Below are 21,281 nucleotides of genomic sequence, written 5' to 3'. Positions count from 1 at the left end.
CATAACAAGTTTGCCTGCCAATGAAGCTTACTATAAAATGAATTGCTTATAAAAGGTAAATTGTCATTACACTGGTTTATTAAAATGTGAGTTCAGCAACACAAAAATATTTTTTATTGGGGCGCCTGGGTGGCTCAGTCAGTTTGCATCCAACTTCGGCTCAGTTCATGATCTTGTGGTTTGTGGGTTCAAGCCCCATGTCAGGCTCTGCACTTTCTGCCCCTCCCCCACTTGCTCACATGCTCTCTCTTTCAAATAAGTAAACTTTATAAAAATTTTATTTATTTACTTATTTTACATAAATATGTTTATAAATAAATAAATATTTTAAAATCTCTTCATTTACATTATATCAAATAGTAGTACTGTCTCTACTTGGATTTCTTACTTGTCAAACTTAATAACTCCAAAACCCTACATTTCTAAAACCAAATTTGTGATCTTCCCTTCTGTATCTCCTCCTGACTTTGTCATCTTAGAAAAAGACCTCTGGACAAACAATTATTCAAGCCAGATCCTAGGGAATAATCCTATATATCTTACTCCCAAATCCCCATCCAATTTATCAGTAGGTTTTACTTTCAAAGTGTATCTTGGATTCATTACTTTCTTCCAGTTTCCCCTAATCCAAGCCAATCCACTTTTCACCTGGATTACTGCTATAATTTTATCTCCACCTCTACCTTTAGAGTAGCTCCCTACTTTCACATTTTCTCAGCCTGTTCTTTCTCAATAAGTCAGATAATCTTCTGACAATCCTTCAGAAGATTTGCATGGTTCTACTCAGGTTAAAATCCGAAATCCCAACCGAAGGCTTGCCCTGCATGAACCTCGTCCCTGGCTTCATCTGCAACCTCATTTGCTAGCACTTATTTTGCTCAATCTGTACCAGCCTCTCAGTTCCTTGAAAAGGGCAAAAGCTTTTCTGTGTAAGGGCCTTATTACATAGTATTTCCTCTGCCCAGAAAAAAGTAATTGTTTTAAGCCATGACATATATTTTCCTTTTACCATGAAATATATTTTCTTTTCTTAAAATTCATTTTAATGTTTGTTTGTTTATTTATTTATTTATTTATTTATTTATTTATTTTGAGAGAGAGAGAGAGACAGAGCATGAGCAGGGGAGGGGCAAAGAGAGAGGGGGACACAGAATCTGAAGCAGGCTCCAGGCTCTGAACTGTGTCAGCAGTTCTGTGTCAGCACAGAGCCCAATGCAGGACTCGAACTCACGAACCGTAAGATCATGACCTGAGCAGGAGTCGGACGCTTAACCAACTGAGCCACCAGGCGCCCCCCCAAAATATTTTCATATAAAAGAATGTATTGATGCATATGACTCCCACTTACTCAAGCACCAAGGCTAAGATCTGCAATTATCCCACCTGTTTTACTCTGGGAAGAAGAGGTGTATGGAGGGGATGGGTTTTTCCCCCTAGTTCACTTATTGACAGAGAAGCCTTGGTCTTTGCCTTCTGCATGAGGCCTATTAAAACCCAAGATCTAGGCCACCAGGGATTGGCAAATGCCTAAAGAACAAAATACAGGTTTAGAATTTGCTGCTATCTCAGGATTCATCAGGTTTTCACATAATTTCTGGCTCCCATTTTTTTTCTTTTACTTTCCCACTAACTCAGCCACACATTTAAAAATGTACTTTAATTACCGTATCCAGAAGTTTCAGATGTTCTGTACCAGAAGGGGTTATACTGACAGCTGGCCCGTCATTTTGCCAGAAACGAAAGATCTCCTATGGCATACTTTACCAATCCTCTTCAGCTGGCTAGGTCCTAATAATCTTTTAGAGCTTCAACTTAAAATGTCACTCTGAAAAGTCTTCTCCAGTCTAAAGTAGTTTCATTTCTCTCTTGAAACAAACTTCTCTTTCCCTTTGTAACCTTAATAACAATTTCGATTACATATTATTTTTGTGTTATCTGTCCCTTCCATTATCCTGTAAGTGCCAGGATAGGAATCTTGTCTGATGTGATTATTACTGAATAGAATGCCTAGTGGGGTACTAAGATGCAGTAGGTGCACAAGAAACTCTAGATGCTTATTAAGCAAAGGAATGAATAGATGCAATTTAATGTAATCACATCGAGTCAAAGTGTCTTAAATCTTGTAAGCGACTGATAAATACTGGCAATATTAAACAACTTATAAATACTGACTGCCTTCAAAAACTATGTAGTATAGGACAAGTTCAAAACAAAAAACAGTGGGTGTAAGCGAGGTAGTAAAGCACAGACTCTGGAACCAGGCTGCCTGGATTTGGGTTTGGGCTCAGCCCCTTATGAGCCAAGTGGTCCCTGTTAGAGACTTAAACATTTTGTGCCTGTTTTCTGATCTGTCCACTCAGGTCAATAAGGGTATTTTGTGATGTTAAAATAATGATTAAATGGTTAACATGCCAAGCATCTACAGAAGCAAGATATAGTTGTGGTGGCTACTATTGTTACAAATTTAGTATTAACCGGTGGTGCCTTCAAAGAAAAATGGCAAGTTACACAGAATCAGAAGGGAGAAATATGTAGGGACAGCAAGCTGTAGAAAGGCACTTGGGTTGCAGACGCACCAGCGAGAGGCAGGAGCACACAGAGACATCCATGAGGGAGGCAGCGAGGAGCTGGCTGCGTGGGCGCCCACTGCCCACACACACACGTCACTGACACGGCGGTTAGGAGAGAAGGGGCTGCGGAGAGGGCCGGGATGGGCCTGCCATGGCTTTCTGCAACATGTGCATGCACTTAGTTCACTTGATTCATCACCAGCTCTCTGGTGGGGAGGATGTTTTAGACCTGACTTCGGCCTCAATTCATCAAAAATACCTGCAAACATCAGCCAAACAGGCAAGATTAAGTTCTGCTCCTTCTGACAGCGGCACGTATCTCTGGGCATTAAAGGCAGATTGTGTCTAAGGCAGCAGTTTTCCTGACAAATGAAATACTCTACTCATGGATCCTGTTTTTCAAAAAACGGAATACTGGATCTTTCCCATGTTTTTGGTCTTCCTTCTCTTTTTCAACTGCATTTTTCTCTAAATACTGAGAACATATTACACAGTATCTTCTTTTGCATTCATTCCCCATGCCCCAGATCCTGGATCCATCTAAAATCAAGTCATTAGAGTTTGGATCTTGTGATACTACACTGACGACAGGTCTGATTATTTTATAAGAAAGTTTTATTACCCTTTTTTCTAGGTATAAAACTAGTTCTTTTTAGTCCTTCTGAGACTATCTATCCATGGCCCTCCGTGAAAATTTTACATTAAAATGAGCTTAACTGCATAACCCATATATTGAGAGTCTAAAGTTCTATCTGTTGGGATAAAATGACTCCAGCTGAACCCTGAGATGAATTAAAACAAACACAAATTAACTGGGTCCAGGGAGATAACTGTTTATGTCTTCTTCTAGGAGTTTTAAGGTTTCAGGTATTTTTTTTTTAAATTTTTTAAATGTTTACTTATTATTGAGAAACAGAGAGAGACAGAGCATGAGCGGGGCAGGGGCAGAGAGAGAGGGAGACACAGAATCTGAAGCAGACTCCAGGCTCTGAGCTGTCAGCACAGAGCCCGACGCGGGGCTCAAACTCACAAACTGCAAGATCATGACCTAAGCCGAAGTTGGACGCTTAACCGACTGAGCCACCCAGGCGCCCCAAGGTTTCAGGTCTTATGTTCAAGCCTTTAATCTATTTTTAGTTAATTTTTGTGTATAGTGTAAGACAGTGGGGGAGTTTCATGCTTTGGAATGTGGCTCTCCAGTTTTCTCATCACCATCTACTGGAGAGACTGTCCCTTCTTATAGTTTTCAATATACAGGTCTTTTACCTCCTTGGTTAAACTCATTCCAGGGTATTTTACTCTTTTTGATGAAACTGTAAGTGGGATTGTTTTCTTAATTTCTCTTTCTGATAGTTCATTATTAATGTATAGAAGCACAACAGATTTTTGCTTATTGATTTTGTATCCTGCAACTTAAGTAAACTTATTTATTAGTTTTAACAGTTTTGATGTAGTATTTAAGTTTTTCTCTATATAATGTCATGTCACCTAGAAATAGTGACAGTTTTACTTCTTCCTTTCCAGTTAGGATGCCTTTTATTTCTTTTTCTTGTCTAATGGCTCTGGCTAAGGCTTCTTTTTTTGTTTATTTTTGAGAGAGAGAGAGAGAGAGGGAGAGGGAGGGAGGGAGGGAGAGAGAACGCCCTCGTGTGCGTGCACACGTGAGTGGGGGAGGGGTAGAGAGCAAGACAGTGACAGAGGATCTGAAGTGGGCTTTGCACTGACAGCAGAGAGACTCGAACTCACCAACAGCAAGATCATGACCTAAGCCAAAATTGGACACTTAACCAACTAAGCCACCCAGGCGCCCCTCTGGCTAAGACTACGTTGAGTAAAAGTGGCAAGAATGGGCATCCTTGTCTTATTTCTGATTTTAGAGGAAATACTTTCAGCCTTTCACCACTGAGTATGCTACAGTGTAGATCACTTAAAAATTTTTAAGCTTCCTCTGAACTCTGGAAACCCATTCTCTGCTGAATGATAAAATCAGTATCACAAGATGGATTTTCTTTGTAATCAGAGTATCTCTACTCAAATTTTATTAACAGTTCATAAGCAACTACTGCTTCTGCTATATCAGGGAACCTAAATTAATGCTGGCTTTACTCAGTTTCATTGTGAAAATATTTTTTAATTGAAAATGCAGCATCAGCTAATAAAAAATATTAATTGAAAATGCAATATCAGTTCATAATAAAAATTGTATGAAAGGGTATTATAAATAAAAATTATTAATAAATGTAAGTATATATTATTAAAATGGCAAGAAAGTATCCTTTCCACCCCACATCCTCAGAAACTGAGTTAATTTATAAACACAAATATAGGTGAACATAAAGTTACCAAGTATATGTGTGGTAGATTGTTAGAGGAATGGCTCCCATTCAATCAGGTCTCCTGGTATCCATTTCCCATGTGTAGTCCTTTTTAACACTGACTCTCCATGTGATTTGATTTGGTCAATGCGACCTGATAACTGTGACACATGCAGAGGTTTGATGTGTACTTGTGCATTGGTCTTACTTTTTGGAAACCTGGGACCATAATACTGTGAAGAAGCTCACAGTAGGAAAACAGGTGGACAGAGAGATCCTATCCAGAGCTGTCCCACCTGCTGAATACCATCTATCACATGAACGAATCCAGAGACAGAAGCAGAAGAACCACCCAGCCAACTCTCAGAATCATGAGAAATACTGTTGATACAGACCAGTAAATTTTGGGACTGTTTGTCATGCAGCAGTAGACAAATGACACAGTGCACAAGCATAAATATGCAGATACGCTATTAACATTCCTTGAATTTAGTTTATGAATAAAGTAATTGATAATTATGAAATATATGAAGAAAATATAAAATATGACTAGAATTTCATACATAAATAAGGAAGAGACTAGTTTGTCTTTTGAAATCTGTATTAGCAGTCTTGATCATAAACTCTAATTTGATGTTTCTCCCTGTTTAAAAAGGCTGTGGCATATACATCTTAGCCTCAGTTCTTTCAACACGGTTATTTTTACTATAGACAACTAAGAAGTTAATGCAAATGAAACTAGATGAAACTTGAAAAGACTTTTAGTAGTCTAAAAATCGTTGAATAATTATCTGAAAAATCTAATAGCTGAAGATATACAAGGGCACCTGGTTACCGGAGCATCAAGGAAGAAAGCTGACCCTCCATCCAAGTCTTAAAGGTCTATAAAGGTGGAAAACTCACAGAGTCGTATTTCATGACCCCTGTAATATATACACTATAATAGACACCTTTCTGAAAGCAAAATTCAGATTAAAAAAACCTCAGCTATTTCACTTTCCTGTAGAAAGAAACCTGGAAGGGGTGTCTGGGTGGCTGAGTCAGTTAAGCATCTGACTCTTAACTTCGGCTCTGGTCATGATCTCAGGGTTGTGAGATCCAGCCCTGCGTCCAGGCTCCATACGGGGTATGGAGACTGCTTAGGGTTCTTTTTCTCTCCCTCTCTCTCTGCTCCTCCCTTGCTCTCACTCTCTCTCTAAAAAAACAGAACAGGGGTGCCTGGGTGGCTCAGTCGGTTAAGCGTCCGACTTCGGCTCAGGTCATGATCTCACTGTCCGTGAGTTCAAGCCCCCCCGTCAGGCTCTGTGCTGACTGCTTAGAGCCTGGAGCCTGTTTCAGATTCTGTGTCTCCCTCTCTCTCTGCCCCTCCTCTGTTCATGCTCTGTCTCTCTCTGTCTCAAAAATAAATAAACGTTAAAAAAACAAACAAAAAAAACAGAACAAAACAAAAATCCTGGAATACTATTCAATGTAATGTTTTTTTTCTGTTTATTTCCAGAAGTCTTTTCAAAGAGGATTTAAAGCCCAATCTTCTTCATCTTAAATGGACAGGATTTGTTAACTAAATAAATATTTAATGAATGACTTCTTTGATCCAGCTACTCTGTGAGACACTGGATGAGACATAAGGCATCTAGAGAAGAGGAAGGTAGAGTCAAAGCCTTGAAGAACTCACAATAAGAGAAAATGACTCAAAGTAAATACAGTAATGAGATGCCTGGATGGCTCTGTTGGTTGGGTGCCTGACTACTGATTTTGGCTCAGGCCATGGTTTGAGGGTCACGGGATCAAACCCCGAGTTGGGCCCCCCTGCTGAGCGTGGAGCCTGCTTGGGATTCTCTCCATCTCCCCTCCCTCTCTCTCTCTCTGCCCCTCCCTGCTCATGTGTATACACACATAAACACACACACACTCTCTCTCTCAAAATAAATACACTTTAGAAAAAGAAAATAAATATAGTAATAATGGCTAATATTTTTTGTATACTAACCATGCACAGCATTGTGCTAAATTTCTTACACAGTTGACCCTTGGACAATGTGGGGGTGTTAGGGGCACTGACATAGTAAAAAAGCCACGTGTAACTTTTGACTCTCCCCGAACTTAACTACTAGTAGTCTGCTGATGACTGGAAGCCTTACCAATAACATCTACAGTTGATTAACACATATTTTTATGTCATGTATTATATACTATATTTTTATTATATAGTAAGCTGGAGTAAAAGAGTTACTAAGAAAATCATAAGGAAGAGAAAATACATTTACAGTCCTGTATTTGTCAAAAAAAAAAATCCACATTTAAGTAGATCCACACATTCCAAGTCTGTGTTGTTCAAGGGTCAAGTGTATATATTATCCCACTTAATCTTCACAGTAATCCTATTTCATAGATAATATTATCCTTATTTTACAGAACAGATAACTGAGGTACAGGGAGTATAAGTAACTTACCAGAGATCATAGCGGTAATAAATAAAGAAGCCAAGATTTGAACTCCAACAACATGGCTTCAGAAAAACCACATTTTTCACCACAATTCTGTTGCTCTAGTGCAGGAATTACCAGAGTTAGAGTAAATAACAGCCTAGGTTCCCAGAGGAGGTGATGTCTGATCTGGGTCTAGGGTAAATAGGGGTTTGCTTGATCCCATAACTGCAACTGGAAATGATAAATAATTTAGCGGTCAGTCTCATATATGCTTAGCTTTAATCATTCTTACAACATCCTTGTGCCGTAGGTATTAACCTCGTTTCATGATGAGAAAACTACTCAAGGAGATTAAGTAAATTTCTCAGGGTCACTCAGTCAGTAAGAAGTGGAGTCAGAATTCAACACTAGACACGTCTGCCTCCAAAGCCTCTGCCTTTTCCAGGCACTCCACAGAGGGAAAGTACTCCAGGCGGAAGGGACAAGATGTGCCAAAGCCCGGAAGGGGCATGGCATATTGGTGTGAAAGAAGGGGCTGTCTGCCAAGCTGAGGCGGGGGTGGGGGGGTGGGGGGGGAGGGGGGGGCGTATCCTGCAGGTAACAGGGAGCCAGCAGGGTACTGGGAGGTGAGGAGTGACAAGAGGAGGTTGATTTTCCAGGCAGACAACTCCAGTGGTGGTGAATACAGGAAACTGGAGAAGCCAGGAACTCAAGCCGGAGAGACCAGTTATTCTCAGGTGGCTGTTACAGTCCAGATAGGCGAAGTCAGGGGCTTGAGACTATGGATTCTGAAGGGTCTAATAAGCTCCTGCTATGCCAGACAATTTTCTTCAGGATCTTCCCCCGGCAAGGCAATGCATGGCATCTGACCTCTTAAACAACGGCCATCTTAAAATTTGGTGAAATGTCTTAGAAGAAAAAATTTTATGTAAATGATTTCAGAAAATAAACTAAGTTCCTATGTTGTATTCACAATCTGCTGTTGCCTAAAATAATCCATTTTATTATAATAGAAGAGAGACCTTCTTCTATCGCTGGACATCCTGTTAAGACATAACTTACTTGCACAACTCACTGCCTCTCTTTTAGGAAAGGAACAGGAACAAGGAGGTTGTGGTTTATATAAGATATGATATAATATATAGGCGGGACAATAAGGAAGTTAATGCAGTGAGACTATACCAGAACCTTATATAAGGTAAATTAGAACTTTTAACAAGCTAACACACATGCCAGAGGAAACGCCTTGCCAACCACGTGGGCTGATGGAAGTGGAGGGTGAAACTGTGAAGAAAAAGAAAATCTTTTCGATAATCTGAGATTTCACGATAACATGGGAGAACTTTGGTGTGCTGACAAACATCAGAAACTGTCACGTCTTATTACCAGATGCTGGAGATCAGTTAAGAGTTGCCAAACAAGATCCATGTTCAGAAGAGAGCATTTTCAGAGAAAGTGGAGAGAAGCTGACACTTTGTTGATGATGAAAAAGACCTTATTATGGACTAAACTGTATGCTTCCCAAATGCACCTGTTGGAGCTCTAACCCCCAGGACTGGGGTCCTTAAGAGAATAGGACACAGACAATACAGAGGGATGACCATGTGAGAACAGAGTGAGGGGGAAGCCACCTGTAAGACAAGGAGACAGGTCTCCGAAGAAACCAAACCTGCCAACACCTTGATCTTGGACTTCCAGCCTCCAGAACAGTGAGAAAGCAGATTTCTGCTGTTTAAGCCACACAGTCTGTGGTATTTTATTACGGCTGCCCTAGCAGATTACTACAGACATGAAACTGGGGGCAGACATGAGACCCAGAAAAAAAGTACTGCCTATTGAGGAATCAACCTAGCAAGAAACTTCAACATGGAGCAAGGGCTAGTGGGAAGCACTGTGATCTTGGGGGTAAGGGATACTGGAGGATAACGCTGTACGTGGAAAAGAGAATGAAACGCTGCAGAGAACACACTGATAAATGCGCTGACCCTGTGCCAGCTTGGGTGCTGAAGCTTCTAACCTAAACCACTTAACACGAAGTTTCACTACCTCTTCATGTGATTTGTGCTCCAAGATTCCCTCACATAATAATAATAACAGCAGCAGCATCATAATAATAAATAATGGGTATCTGAAAGAGACCATGTCAACTGCATACTGCAGTCATCTGGGTAGGAAGTGGTGCAGGCAGGGAAAAGGTTAGACACTCCAGAGGAAAGAAATCACTCTCTACTGGGTACCAATAAAAAGTCCCCAGGCCAGGGGAATTGACAATGAGAAAGTATTTCCCATTCAATCACAACTATCAGCTATAACAAGGAATATAATTTTCCCCTCAGCAGTTTGTTTGCCTTTAAGTGGAGCTTCAGAAAGGTTGACAACAGTTGGAGACATGTGAATAACACTTAAACATTTTCACTATCTTTTTTTGGTTGCTATTTTCATTTACGTATTACTTCCACTGCTTTAAAAGAATTTTTTGCTGGGGGGTAGGGAGAAGGAGAGAAAAAGGCATAACAGTAAAATAAGTAAGTTCTCCAGAGCATTAATGAGACTCAGTTATTTGCCAGTGAAATGCTAAATGGGTCCATGAGTTGGCGAAATAAGAATATAATAACCAAGTAAATATAATGTAATTTTACCTGATTCTCCCCAGAGTAGAGGCACCTGCAGCTGAAACAGCTGTGGTTGGGAGGTTTGGAATACTAACCCCCCCCACGATCCAATGGCCCAGACTTCTTAATCCAACCTATCTTAAATACTTTCAACATTTACATCTATTTTAATTGCTACCTGAAAGAATCAAAATTAAATTATTTCTAGTGAGGAGCAACAAAGACACAGAGGAACACTATATACATTTTCTTGTCTAAAATAGATCTCCAAACACAAACTGTGGAGCACACTTTAAATATAATCTTAATATGAATTCAAATAGTAAAGAAAAAAAAATAATCAAAGAAAGGTGGATCTCAGTGTAATTAGTTGTGGGAAAATTATTTGTTACCACTGTTTCCAAAGAGTGAAGACGGGTTCTAACTTTATTCTCCAACACAGATAAACACAAATTATAACAGATAGACAGTGTTGGGCAAAACACTGCAGAAAGGTATATGAAATATGAAAACTCCCACTTAAGAGCATAACCATTAGCTGAGAGTGAATTAGTTGCTGGGGAGAAAAAGATACTTAAAGCTTGAAGGGAGAGAGACTGCTAGTCGAAATAGCAGTTTTGAGGATTCATTTTTGTTGTTAATTCTATGTGGGAAGCTCTGCCTGAGGACATCGTACTGTTTGGAATGCATAAAAGGGTGTAATGCTTTAATCCTATGATTTATTGTTTCTCTTACTAAATAGAGAGACGCCCGTATAAAAATCAATTTTTATATCCGTTTATCTTATTTTTCTTTGGTGTAGGACAACCTAATGATTTATATAGATTAGCTCAAGATACAATACCCAGGTTTACCCATCAAGTTAATTTAAAAATATCTATATGGCTTTCTCCTTAATAAACTGAAAGAAAATGACTGGCAGGTATAGGGGTAGTGGTAGAATAAAATGGCAGAAGTAAATAAGGGACAAATGCATTCTAGCTGATTAGGAACAGCCAGAAAAGCTGAGTTTTCTAAATGGGGAGGGTGCCTGACGCCTGGGCATCTGGAGCTGTGGCCTATTTTCTCCACCTGTCATCAAGTGTTTCAGAGTATGCCCACATTTACACGTTTCCTGCCCGTTCCCACAGTACACGATTGGGAGAAGCAAGATCAACCTGCATTAACCCCTGTTTTGGAGGGAAAACAAAACAATGCCCCAAATAGGAGGCACACTGAGGACTATGAACGTTAACAGAAGCCTCGAAGGAAAAAAAAGGTAAATGTTTTGATATAGAAACTACTTTGTTATCAATCTGTTATTTATCACCTTTCTGTATACTACAACATAATACTTCCCCAGCAGAAGATTATGATCCTTTAAGCCAAATATTCCCAACTGTGGTTGTCAATGTAGAGGTCTTTATAGGAAAGGAACACCAGATGTGGTTCCATTAAAAATGAACCCTTTCCACAGTGCACATAAGGGCACACATTTTAGATCCATGAAGTTGACAGAAACTTCTGTGTGGCCTCATTGCTAATTCAAAGAAAGCATTTGTTTGGGAGATTATATTCTTGTTTACACACAGCAATAACATCCAGAAATAAACAGCAAATACTATGAAGAAATTAGAAGTAAATTGCTTTCAATACAAATGTTCTTAACACTTTTGTTCTAGTGTGAAAGTTTTTTTTTCAAACAGTTAAATTAAAATTCATGGTTACAAATACGGAGGTCTCAAACAGGGAAAAATGTTAAATTTCTAGATTAACAAATTTACCATATTCCATTAAAAACATGATTTGTGAGAGGCAAGATCAAATTATACCAATGCACTGTGGGAGGGTAGATAATTGTCCATCTCAGTAGAGAGGTAACTGAGCTGGAGCAGAGCTTAGAATTTTCCGAGGCAAGTAGTTACCATGGTAACATCTTGTCATTGGTGGCTACCTCTCCCGCATAGGGCCGGAAGACAATTTTGGTGTTGTGGTGAAGATGGCAGGGCCCCCCCTCACCTCCCCTGCTCCTGTTTGTTGCTCTGCACATTTCTCCCCAGTGCATCTCGAATGTCTATGATCACAGGAAGACGGGAGAGAGAGTAGCACTGTTGCTAGGAAGGAGAGAAGCAAGTCAGAGGAGATGGCCATAGATGGCAAAATAGCAATTGGTGTGGTTCTGCTGCCGCTAATCAACCTGAGCTAACAGCTGGAAAATTTAAGTACAAGTCAGTATTGTCGCCCAACTGTCTTTCAAATACAAGAGTTTTGGGAGGAAAGTTGCTTTTTTCTTGGGTAACCACCACCAAGTCATTTAACGTCCTCCTCTACCAATCTCCTTAGTCATGGATTTCAACAATTCTTTGCAGCTCTCCCTCACCCGCGTTTCTTGCAGGCCTCATTGGTCTTCACTTTCTTTTCTATTTGTTAGTCTCCATTTTCCATCATGTCAACCACTCTCTGGCCACTACCCTCGTCTCTGAACCTGTGGTGCGCTAGAGTCATCAACTACCAGTTCCTGAGAAGCAACTGTTAGCACTTGGACATTGTGTGAGCCAGTTCTTAAGTCACTGGTACCTTGAAATTGGCCATGGTGGGAATATTTACACCATAGAAATTGGCTACAAGTCAGGGATTCCCCTTTTCCTCATCCCTCTCCTCCCCCCAAGATCTGGTCTCTTAATGCACCATTGCCCTGGCCCCACTGTCCTTCTTTTGCCTCATTCTGGCAAACCTCAAATCTGGGTCAAAATAACTCGTTTCTTCATGAATACATCTGGGCTGCTGAGTGTTTCCAGAGAAACTCACAAAACACTGCAGATTTTTGCCACTATGAATTCATGATCTCCAACAATAGTCCAATAATCTTGCGTTTTCCCACTTAGTTCTTCCAATCTCTGCAATGTTTGTTCTAAAAACTTCTCTATGTTCTCTAACACCTCTTACTCTACTATGTATTCCCTTCATTCTAGAATCTGCTTAACTGAAATAACACAAACCTTCAAATGAAATACTCTCAATTTTCTCATCAAACTGCACATTCCCTTTATGTCCGTCGATTCCTCCTCATTCCCTTGAGTGGAAAAAAGGTCCATTCTTTTTTAATCTAAGCCCTTACCTCCTCATAATCCTGTCTCTGTTGATATTTTCCCCTTTCTTTACTGAATTTTCAACATTTCTCTTTCTGTGGGCCTTTCCTTCTTATTTAAAGATGGAGTGGTCTGGTCCCTACATATCAACCCTCAGGATTCTCTGAGCTATAGTCACATTGGCCTTCTCCCAATTTCTTAACCATACCTTACTCCTTCCTACCTCACAGTGTTTGTACATATTGTTCCTTCAGTCGGCAATGCCTTAGAATCTCAGTTCAAGAAAGCTGTCCCCAAATTGTTGGTTGAGTCAGTCAGGCTCCTTTGTTCCTTCTCCTCATATAGCCTTACTACATCCCATCTGAGCATTTATCTCACTCTGTAATTACACATTTACTAAGGTGACTATGTAATATTTCCACACAATAGTGTAAACCCCATGATTTCAGGGAGTATATCTGCTTTTGTTCTACCTGATATTCCCTGAATCTAGCACAGTGCCTGGTATACAGTAGGTGCTCAGTGAAGAAACTGATTCGTTGAGGCTTTTTAGCATTTAAACACTCATTTTCCCATCCCCCTGAAACCCATCTCAACCTCTTATCTTCTCATCTCTCTCGTACTTACGCCCTGGCCTGCTGGCCGTCTCTTCCATCTCCCATCTTCTTTCCACACTAAGCTTCTTAGAAGTATTGTGTTATCTTCCGTTCTCCATTTCCTCCCCTTCCAATTATTTCTTGAATCACTGGAGTTTATACTTCATCACTCCACTGAAACTGCTCTCACTAAGGCTATTAAGGACCTCTTTATCATTATTGCACAATGTCTGCTTTCCACTCCTCAGTACCTTATATGACCTCTAAGCACTGCTGACATTTATTCAACTTCTTCCTTCTTGAAAATGAATACATCTTCCCTTAGCATTCACACTTCACTTCTCTACTGGGTTTGCTCCTGCTGTCTCAGTCTCACCAGCTTCTACTTCTCAGCCCATTTTTTACATGTTAACGTATCTATCCTCAACACTCCTCTCTGCTCCTCTGTGAGAATTCACCCACTCCCGTGGTTTCAATGCCGATGACCTCCAAATGCCTACTGTCAGCTCAGATCTCTAGCATCCACTTACTTGGCATCTCTATATATTTGGATATGAGTCTGTGGATACACATTGCAAACCTAACGTGTCCAACACTTCACTCACTGTGTTCCAGCCTTGTAACTTGTTGCTTTTTGTTTGTTCCCTTTGCAGTGTGATTACTACCAAGTTGCCTAAGAGTTCTGGGTGTCGTTGCGGCTCTCTTTCCCGGCTGTAATGCTCACATTTAATCACTAAGTTCTGTTGATTCCACCTCCTGAATATCTCTGGAATCTGTCCATCTCTCTCCAGCCCATAGCAGATACTCTGGTCACTTCTCACCGAATTGGTCTGTCACTAATATCTAATCTCACCCCTTTCAGTTCATCGCCACACAGCAGCCAGAAAGACCTTTCTAAAGCAGCTGATCATTTCCACCTCCTATTCAACCCCTCACAACGCTTCCCATTGCCCCCAGGAAAAATCCAAATTGCGTACCATGGCTCACATGGCTTTGCACCAGCCGTCTGGCTCCTGGATACCTTGTCTTCCATTTCCTATTCTCCAGTCATCAACTATGATGAGGGCTTAGACAGTGCCATATTTTCCTACCTCTGGGTCTCTGCATATTCTTTGTTTGGAACATCCTTCCCCCTGCCTCAGATACTCTTTTACCCCTGTTAATCCTTAAAGTCTCATCTTTTTTTTTTTTTTTTAATTTTTTTTTCAACATTTATTTATTTTTGGGACAGAGAGAGACAGAGCATGAACGGGGGAGGGGCAGAGAGAGAGGGAGACACAGAATCGGAAGCAGGCTCCAGGCTCCGAGCCATCAGCCCAGAGCCCGACGCGGGGCTTGAACTCACGGACCGCGAGATCGTGACCTGGCTGAAGTCGGACGCTTAACCGACTGCGCCACCCAGGCACCCCCTTTAAAGTCTCATCTTAACTCCCGACACACGACAGGCACTCAAGTCACGATCTCACTGTGCACTCAGTAAATGAACTTTCTTTCTTAATTACCTTGTTTGAATTCAATGTCACATTTTGAAGTTTTAATTTTGTTCAAATAATGAAATAGGCTAATTTCTATTTTAAAATTTTATTTTATGAAGATCCACCAACAGATTTTTTTTGTTGTTGTTAAAGTAGGCTCCATGCCTATCACGGGGCTTGAACTCACAATCCTGAAATCAAGACCTTAGCTGAAATCAAGAGTTGAATGCTTAACGGAGCCACCCAGGCATACCCCCGCAACAGAATATTTTGAGGATGTGATGAACTTTGCTACTAATGAGGTGCATCACAAATGAGGCATGTGCAACATTATTCCAAATAAAAATCAACTAGAAAGGAAGAAAGTGAAGGAAAGAAGGAAGGAAGGAAGGGAAGGAGGGAAGAAGGAGGAAGGGAGGGAGGGAAGGAAGGGGAGAGGGAAGGAAGGAAGGAAGAAAGGAAGGAAGGAAGGAAGGAAGGAAGGAAGGAAGGAAGGAAGGAAGGAAAACAGACAAGACTTGCTTCCCAGTCTTTAGAGAGTAATTCTTAGGAAAAGTTTGCATGTCCATAGAAGCAAGGTATACACAGTACTCTAACTTCTACTACAGGTATTTTACTCTTCTGGTTTATTTTTCTTTATTCCTATGAGAGCAACGGCAGCTAAATGAATTCCATTATAATTAAAAGACTCAAAATTTTAGTATTTCATCCTTATAGCATTGAATAGATATCATACATAGCATTGAATCACATGGAGGCATGAAATACTGAATTAAATTATATACAATGTTTAATATCTGACATTTTTTACCAAAAAGAATGGCAATTTCATCAATTCAACCTAATATAATATAAATGATACTGAATAAAAATATATAAAAAGACAGGTCAAGAATTATAAAGTTTATATATATAAGCCCTTGAATATTTGTAGATACCCATTCATAAACTCTTACATGCTCTACAGAAATATCAATTTACTTAACAAGTTTAAGATTGTTCCACAATATAGAGGTTAATTTTTTTGAGTCACTGAATTCCTCTTAAGAATCTAATAAGGGGAGCCTGGGTGGCTCGGTCAGTTGGCTGTCCAACCTTGGCTCAGGTCCTGATCTCATGGTTTATGAGTTGAATCCCTGTGTTGGGCTCTGGACTGACAGCTCAGAGCCTGGAGCCTGCTTCAGATTCTGTGTCTCCCTCTCTCTCTGCCCCTCCCCTGCTCCTGTTCTCTCTCTCTAAAATAAATAAAAATATTTAAAAAATTAAAAGATTAAAAGAATCTAATAAAAGGTATATAGCTTACCAGGAAAAACAAAATCCTCATATGCTTGTATAAAGAAATCAAAATTTCTACTGATTTAGAGTCCACGAAGCCAAGAATCAAGTTTAAGAAGGTCTGTAATAGCAGAATTTGTAACTACAAGGTAACATTTGAATAACAATATTCAACAAAACCCGAGGAAGTGTATATTCAATATGACTTTTCAAATCAAGTCTGATGGGTCAGCATATTTCCTGATTTTATTAAACTGCCTGAAACCATAGGAGCAGGGAGATATTTGAAAATTTTAAAACATGTTACTTAAATCAGAAAAAATAAACACAAAAACATTTTTGATATTTACTATTACACAGCTTTTCAAAGAATAAAGTTATTTATCTAATCCAGTGGGGTTTGTTAATACATCTTGTTGGTCCACTCACAGAAATAAACCACATACAGGGCTAGTAAGTTATTTTTCACCTGCAACTCTCCTACCTATTTTAAAACCAGTCTGTTCACTGAAATCACTGATCACCTAGTTCTTTAAAAGTTAGAGGAAAGTGATTCATTTTATTGGGTAATTAATTAAATGAGAACATGTCCATTCAAAGAAGATACAACCATACAAGGATCCTAACTTTGAAAATAATTAAAATTAAAACAATTTTCATTATTTTTGGCCAACATTCTATCTTCAATCTCAAAGCTATACCTAAGAAATGGTGAGTGCAACTTTTTTACCTCTTCCCTACCTGCCTTCACCTTTGTCTAACACGTAGCCTTGATCTCTCAATCCGCTGTTCCTAAAATTTCCAGTTGCTAGCACATCCAGCTATAATGATGGCATGATGACTCACATTCTCACCACACCCCTACTTCCATTATTCACTGTTAACACCTCTTACAAGTTGCAGCCTATCAGGATGGGGAAGGGGGAGGTGGTGTGAACAGTATGACAGGCCTCAGGGTGTTTTCAATATTGCAAGCTGTTGTGAGATCGAGTTAGTGGGTCATGACTACCTTTTCAGTTTGAAGACTTTTCTTGGGGGGAGGGGAGTTTAAATGACACAAAATACAAAACAGTAGTAGAAGAGGAAACGTCAGAGTGCGTGACAAATTACAAGGGTAAGTTTTTATTCAGATGTGTCTGGGTGGTCAGGGTTTTAATATAAAAGCTATTTTAAAATGTAGGTCTCAGTTTAAACACAATTTTAAAACTTTAGGTTGGAAACCTATGCTTTAGTTCCAGCAGGGTGCTTGGATATTGTACTACTTACATCTTCCTTCTCTGAGTTTCACCTCACATCTGCCTCATAACCGTGTTATAAATTAAAAAGATGTCCTGTGATACAAAAACCAATGTATTTCTGCGTGTATTCTATATGTATTTCTATACATGAATAAGAAACTATCAGAAAGAGAAATTAGAAAACAATTCCATTTATAATTGCATCAAAAAATACCTAGGAATATATTTAACCAAGGGAAGATCTGTACACTGAAAACTAAAAGACATTAATGAAAGAAACTGAAGACAAAAATAAGTAGAAAGACACTCCATGCTCATAGATTAGAAGAATTAATATTTTTAAAATGTCCATATACTCAAAGCAATCTATAGATTTGATGTCATCTCTATCAAAATTCCAGCGGCATATTTCACAGAAACATAACAATTTTAAAGTTTCTCTGGAACCAGGAAAGATCCAATACCCAAAGCAATCTTGAGAGGGAAGAACAAAGCTGGAGGCATCACTCTCTGACTTCAAACTATATTGCAAAGCCAAATTAATCGAATCAGTATGGTAGTAGCATTAAAAAACAGACATGTAGATCAGTGGAACAGAATAGAAAAGTCAGAAATAAATCCATGCATATATGGTCAATTAATTTACAACAAAGGAGCCAGGACTGTATATCCTGGGGGGAAAGGACAATTTCTTCAATAAAGGAGGATGGGAAAACTGGAAGGCCATGTGCAAAAGAATGAAACTGGACCACTATCTTACACCATACACAAAAATTAACTCAAAATGGATGAAAGACTTGAACATAAGATATGAAACCATAAAACTCCTAGAAGAAAACATAGGTGGTAAGCTCCTTGACATTGGTCTTGGTGGTGATTGTTTTTGGATTTGACATCAAAAAACAAAGACAAAAAAAAAGGAAAAAATAAACAAGTAAGACTACATCACACTAAAAAACTTCTGCACAGCAAAGGAAAATCATCAACAAAATGAAAAGGCAATATATTGAATGAGAGAAAATACTTGCAAATCATATGTCTTATAAAGGGTTAATGTCTAAAATATATAAAGAACTCATATAACTCAATAGCAAAAAACCCCAAACAATCCAATTAAAAAATGGGCAGAGGATCTGAACTGACCTTTTTCCAAAGAAGACATACAAATGACTAAGAGGTACATGAAAAGGTGTTCTACGCCACTAATCATCAGGGAAATGCAAATCAAAATCACAATGAGATATCACTTCACACCTGTTAGAGTGGCTCTTATCAAAAAGATAAGAAATAAGTGTTGGCAAGGATATGGAGAAAAGGGAACTCTTGTGCAACTGTTGGTGGCAATGTAAACTGGTGCAACCACAATGGAAGATGAAGGTTCTTCAAATAATTAGATTAAAATTAAAAATTAAAACTACTAGACAATCCAGCAATTTCACTCCTGGTTGTTTATCTGAATAAAATGAAAACACTAATTTGAAAACATAACATGCACCCCTATGTTCACTGCAGCATTATCTACAATAGCCAGTAATGGAAACCACCTAAATGGCCACCGATGGATGAAGGGCTAAAGAAAATGTGGTATACGTACACAATGGAGTATTATTCAGCCACAATAAAGAATGAAATGTTGCCATTGGGCACAATATGGCACTTGAGGGCATTATGTTAAGTGAAATAAGTCAGGCAGAAAAAGATAAATATCGTATGATCTCACTTATTTGTGGAATCTAAAACAAAACAAAATGAAACAAAAACAAAACAAAAATACCAAGCTCATGGATATAAGAGAACAGACTGATGCCTGAGGCAGGGAGTGTAGGAGGGGGCAAAGTAGGTAAAGGGGGTCAAAATGTACAAATTTCATTATAAAATGATGACATTATTCATTATAAAATAAACGAGCCATGAGGATGTACCATACAGCATAGTGACCATAGTTGGTACCATACTGCATGTTTGAAAGTACCTAAGGGAGTGGATCTTGAAAGTCCTCACCCCAAGAAACAAATTTTGCAAGTGAAACAAACACAACGTTATGTGGATTATACCATAATAAAAACTAGTGTCCTGTGAGTACTATTTTAAATACCCAAGAAAGTTACTTTCCTTAGATAATGCAAAAACAAAAAACAAACCCCCAAGCAAAACGTAAAAACAAAAAACAAAATCAAATAACGCTATTCTTACTTGAAATAACAATTCATGTCTACCTGTTCACCTTCACGCAAGTCACTCTGGTTGGACATACTCATTCCAGAAATGGTCCACTCTGATCCTATTTTGAACTTACTTTCTAACATTTTAAGTTTCTGTGTCTTTCGGATCCCATGTTTCCAGCCTGACAATTGTTAGTTGCCTACAACCCCTAAGTAGCTTCATAAATTATATTGAAAAAAAATCCTTCCCTATGTATCTCATAATTTTGAATTGTTTTCCTGGGTTTTTCATTATCAATGATTATCCAATGCTACCAAATTTCCTTTGAAGACATTTAGCTTTCTACCTTACTAGTTCTCCTAACTCTAATTTTTCTCTCTTAGAAATGAATGTTTTATTTTAACAGATTCCTACAGCACTGTTCCAGTTACAGTACTTTTCTCTGACAGCTCTGGAACAATCAGGGGCTGAAGTCTGTCTTTCAAACCAACGTCCCACAAAATTCAATCAAAGTCACAATGGCCACTGCAATATGCTTTCAAAGTCCACAGACAAGTGTGGCTCATGCTTAGTCATTTGGCCCAGCCAAATAAAACAATCAGTCCTAAAGGCTTTAAAAGTCTGCATTCCAGGATGAAGATTCAGAGACCTATTTTTCTTGATATCTTTGGAAACTGATTTTTTTTGAATACAGAATTCACTTGAAAGACAATATAGTTTTTCTTCCCAGTTATTCCCAGTTATTTACTTTCAACATTGAATTGGACTTTTTAACATTTAGAATTTACTTTAAAATAAGTTAAAATAAAAAAAAAGTGTCTCACGAAGAAAAGTGTTCAAGTAGGTATGGTGCTTAGATGAAGTCTATGTCAAAGTACATTGGAAGTAATAAGTTTAATAACTCCACAGCAATTCTATCTACTTATCGCCTAGTCCAAAATCTGTGGAGTCATCTTGACTCCCTATTTCCTCTCATAACCATGTCTAATGTGTCATGAAATCCTCTTGGTTCTCTTTCAAAATATACTCAGGTTCCAGCCACCTCCATCTCCACTCCATCTCCATCCCCAATGTTCTCAGCGGGCAAACACTATCATTACTTCTCAACAAGATTACTGCAGAAACCCCTGTCGGATCTCCCTACGTTCACCCTTACCTTGTGGTAGTCTGTAATCAACACAGTAAGTAAGCATTGTGATCCTCTGAAACCTCAGACAGATCATACCACTTTTCCACTCAAAACTCTGGAAGGGCTAGCCGCTTCACCCAAAGTAAAGCCTAACTCCTACATTCGCTGGCTCCTTGTAAACTCTTGAACTTCCTCTCCTTTAGCTCTCATTTTCATTCACTTCACTCCAGCTACACTGGCGTTCTTGCTGTTCTTCCAACCCACCAGGCATGAGCCAGCGGCAGGACCTTTGAACTTGGTGGAATGCTCTTCCCCAGATATCTCCATGGCTAACCCTTTTTTCACTCTCTTAAAGAGGTCTACCCACTCTGACTACCTAATAACAACTGTAACTTTCCTTCTCCTCCTCAG

The 21,281-nt window shown here is 39.2% G+C and overlaps 1 protein-coding gene across 6 annotated transcripts in view; it reads right to left on the bottom strand.

The window, feature by feature from the left end:
- The window catches only part of RABGAP1L (RAB GTPase activating protein 1 like), a 765,564-nt gene that overhangs the window by 130,212 nt on the left and 614,071 nt on the right, over positions 1–21,281 (bottom strand). The gene's annotated exons all lie outside the window — the stretch shown is intronic.

Source organism: Prionailurus viverrinus, chromosome F1 (assembly GCF_022837055.1).
Source record: "Prionailurus viverrinus isolate Anna chromosome F1, UM_Priviv_1.0, whole genome shotgun sequence".
Classification (NCBI taxonomy): domain Eukaryota; kingdom Metazoa; phylum Chordata; class Mammalia; order Carnivora; family Felidae; genus Prionailurus; species Prionailurus viverrinus.
The sequence above is the reverse complement of the archived record's forward strand: the minus strand, read 5'-3'. Positions and strand labels throughout refer to the sequence as shown.